Here is a 4,429-nt window from a genome sequence, read left to right as displayed (position 1 = left end):
CTAAAGATAGTTAGGTTTGTTAGTAAATATGTTCTGTGCCAAAATGAAAAATTGTACTGTGAGAAAGCACATGCTTCAAGAAATTATGATTCATAGGTTACAATTCATAGTATACAATTGTGAACTGCCTGTCACACTAACATAATGTTTTCACCAGAAATTGAAGTTTCTAATGGTTGAAAATTCAAATTAATATAGTTGACCCTTGAATAATGCAGGAGTTAGTGGTACCTTTCCCCATGCACAATTACTTGTGTATAACTTTTGATTCTCCCAAACTTAACTACTAATAGCCCACTGTTGACCGGAAGCCTTATCAATAACAAACAATCAATAATGCTATGTGCATTATATACTATATCTTTATAATGAAATAAGCTAGGGAAAATGAAATATTTTAGGCTTACACAGTATGGCCGGCGATATTAGCTAGCGCTCGCTCTACTCTCTCTAACGGGAAAGCAGCGGAATACAAGAGACTGAACTGTATCTTCCTGTATTTCCAAAAGACTCACGTTCAACTTTCGCTCACACAAAAGCCGGGAAAATTTTATTAGTCCTTTTTTTAAAAAAGTTAATATAAAATGTAGCCAAAAAAAAAAAAAAAAGGAATCTGAACTTTAGTAACACAGCTGGAACAGTCCACAGCGGCAGTGGCAGTGGCGGCAGAAGAGGTTTAATTTAGTTGATTTTCGTTGTTGGTTGTTCGCTAGTCTTACGGTGATGGAAGCTGCACATTTTTTCGAAGGGACCAAGAAGCTGCTGGAGGTTTGGTTCTCCCGGCAGCAGCCCGACGCAAACCAAGGATCTGGGGATCTTCGCACTATCCCAAGATCTGAGTGGGACATACTTTTGAAGGATGTGAAATGTTCAATCATAAGTGTGACAAAAACTGACAAGTAGGAAGCTTATGTACTCAGTGAGAGTAGCAGGTTTGTCTCCAAGAGACGTTTCATTTTGAAGACGTGGTACCACCCTCTTGCTGAAAGCACTGGTTCCCCCGTTGAAGCTTGCTAGGGATTACAGTGGGTTTGACTCACTTCAAAGCTTCTTTTATTCTCGTAAGAATTTCACGAAGCCTTCTCACCAAGGGTACCTACACCGGAATTTCCAGGAAGAAATAGAGTTTCTTAATGCAATTTTCCCAAATGGAGCAGCATATTGTATGGGACGTATGAATTCTGACTGTTGGTACTTACATACTTTGCATTTCCCAGAGAGTTGGGTAATCAGTCAGCCAGATCAAACTTTGGAAATTCTGATGAGTGAGCTTGACCCAGCAGTTATGGACCAGTTCTACATGAAAGATGGTGTTACTGCAAAGGATGTCACTTGTGAGAGTGGAATTCATGACCTGATACCAGGTTCTGTCATTGATGCCACAATGTTCAATCCTTGTGGGTACAATGAATGGAATGAAATCGGATGGAACTTACTGGACTATTCATATCACTCCAGAACCAGAATTTTCTTATGTTAGCTTAGAAACAATCTTAGGTCAGACCTCTTATGATGACCTGATCAGGAAAGTTGTAGAAGTCTTCAAACCAGGAAAATTTGTGACCACCTTGTTTGTTAATCAGAGTTCTAAATGTCGCACAGTGCTTTCTTTGCCCCAGAAGATTGAAGGTTTTAAGCATCTTGATTGCCAGAGGGCTGTGTTCAATGATTACAATTTTGTTTTTACCAGTTTTGCTAAGAAGCAGCAACAACAGCAGAGTTGATTAAGAAAAATGAAGGAAAAACACAAAAAGAGAACACACGTAGAAGGTGGTGGATGCTTTCTAGATGTTGATGCTGGGGGCAGTGCTTTCCATAACCACCACTGTGTAGTTGCAGAAAGCCCTAGATGTAATGAATTGCATGCATTATTATATCAAGGAGTTAGATATCTTGCATGAATGCTCTCTTCTGTATTTAGGTATTCTCTGCCACTCTTGCTGTGAAATAGAAGTGCATGTAGAAAAAATCTTTTACTATATGAAACTTTGTAACGCTTGTGAAAGCAACTCAATTTGGTTTATGCACAGTGTAATATCTCTCCAAGGATCATCCAAAATTCCCCACAGACAAGGCTTTCATCCTCATTAGGTGTTGGCCTGAGCCTAACCATCTGGGACTGTTCTATTGCTGCCAGAATTTTACATCGTTACCTCCACTTTCTAGATCATATTTTTTACTAATATTATCGAAACCAATTTCTACTTCATACAGATGTCCTTTGAAACCGCAATTAAAGTTCTTCTTCCATGAGTCAAGTCCTTAAGAAAATGATTCCAGTTACTCATTTTGCATATTCACTATTTTAACATTATTGGACCCTGCATTTGTAGTGCTTTGATTTCTTCCCTCTCCCTGGTGTCTCCCCCAAGACCCCAAATAAAGCAATACATTGTTAAAAAAAAAAAAGAAATATTTTAAGAAAATCACAAGGAAGAGAAAATATATTTACTATGCGTTAATAAAGGACTTCATCCTCATTGTCCTCACACTGAGTAGGCTGAGAAGCAGGAAGAAGAGGAAGAGTTGATTTGATTGTCTCAGGGTGGCAGAGGCAAAAGAAAACCTGTAATAGAAGTTGGCCTGTGCAGTTCAAACTCATGCCATTCAAAGATCAACCATAAATAACTAAAATTATTATACCTAATAAAGGAAACAACTCTGTGCATGTAAACAAAGAAAGTAAGGTGTGTATTTTGTTAGAAAAGCTATTAAGTATTAGAGTATGTTTTGATTAATTAAGAGAAAGACAGTAATTGGTTGTCCTGAAATTAGAGGGACTGGCCATTCCACAGTGAGAAAGAGGAGAAATATAAAAAACAAAAATTTGTTATGAGACAATAGATATGAGAAAGTTACAGGTTTGTGGAAAAGGAATTTTGGTAAAAGAATTTTATGTGCTCAAACTGGCTAAGATTTGAAGGAAATTATTTGTAAGTTTTTAAAAATGTAGCATTCATGTCAAAAGTTTACTAACACAAAACCAGATTTTAGTTTAATCTATTAAAACAAGTTTTGTTTGTGTTTGTGTTTCTTTGTTTACTTTTAGTCTTGGTCTGCTCTTAATAATAAATTGTGAAAGGTTTTTCTTTAGCCTTTTAAGTAATTGAACTGGGAAATGAAGATTCTGTGTTTAATCTGGATAGTGGACACTTTCCTGTGGTTCATGCTGGCTTTATTAGGTTTTGATTACTCAAGAAAACTGAGTCCTCTTTATAAAAGCTAAGGCTTTTTGTAGAAGTATGTGATTTTCTGTATTTGCCATTGAAGTCATTTAATAATCTCTATAGTTAAATGAATATGTACTGTTTCACAGTGATCTGTGATTCTGTTTTTTTGTTTTTTTTTTTTTTTTAAACAGAGTCTCACTGTGTCACCTGGGCTATAGTGCAGTGGCCCGATCTCGGCTCACTGCAACCTCCACCTCCCAGGTTCAAGCCATTCTCTTGCCTTGGCCTCCCAAGTAGCTGGGAACACAGACACCCACCACCACACTTGGCTAATGTTTGTGTTTTTAGTAGAGACAGGGTTTCACTATGTTGGCCAGGCTGGTCTTGAATTCCTGATCTCATGTGTGATTCTATTTTAATCAAGTGTTTCAAAACTTTTAACATTTTTGACAACTTCCCAAAATCAAATTATAAACTAAGACCTTTTGATCTCAAACTAATTTGAGAGTTTTTAGATGGATCCCTGGAATATCTCTAAAGAATTATAATTTTTTATTTTTAAAATTTTTGTAGGTACATAATAGATGTATATATTTATGTCATACAGGAGATATATTGATACAGGCATTTAATATGAAATAAGTACATCATGGAGGATTGAATATCCATCCCCTCAGCATTTATTCATTGAGTTGCAAACAATCCAATTACATTCTTTATTTCAAAATATACAATAAGTTATTATTGACTATAATCACCCTGTTATGCTATTAAATAGTAACTCTTAATTCATTTTTTCCTTCTTTTTTGCACCCATTAACCATGCCACCTCTTCCCCCAATTTTTTGTCTTAAAAAAGGAAATATGTTAAACTAATTGTCTTAGATGATATGTTAAATTACATGGGAAGCATGGTCACATAATGTGATGCTGAACCTTCTTCAAACCATGCTATGGAAATGTTATTAATATATGGTCCAGAAACTGTACAAAACTCCTATAAATCTGATGGTCCTGAAATAATGCTGTGAGTCAGAATTCTAGTTAGTATCCTAAAATATTGTATATCACAGAAATAATATAATTTCCTTGACAATTTCTTTACAATAATTTCTCACCAGATATTTTTCATGTCCATTTAAGTGTTGTTTTCTACATACAGTTAATCATTTTACTCCGGTACTTTCTTGAGTACTACTGAAGCAACTATAAATATAAAGTGTTTCATCTTTACGGAGATTCATGGGACGGACTTTGAT

The 4,429-nt window shown here is 35.8% G+C and overlaps 1 pseudogene; it reads left to right on the top strand.

Moving 5' to 3' along the window:
- The first annotated feature begins 694 nt into the window (after nucleotides 1-694).
- Nucleotides 695-1,841, top strand: LOC100389243 (S-adenosylmethionine decarboxylase proenzyme pseudogene; annotated as a pseudogene).
- The last annotated feature ends 2,588 nt before the right edge of the window (nucleotides 1,842-4,429 follow it).

Source organism: Callithrix jacchus, chromosome 17 (genome assembly GCF_049354715.1).
Source record: "Callithrix jacchus isolate 240 chromosome 17, calJac240_pri, whole genome shotgun sequence".
In the NCBI taxonomy this organism is placed as follows: Eukaryota; Metazoa; Chordata; class Mammalia; order Primates; family Cebidae; genus Callithrix; species Callithrix jacchus.
The sequence above is the reverse complement of the archived record's forward strand: the minus strand, read 5'-3'. Positions and strand labels throughout refer to the sequence as shown.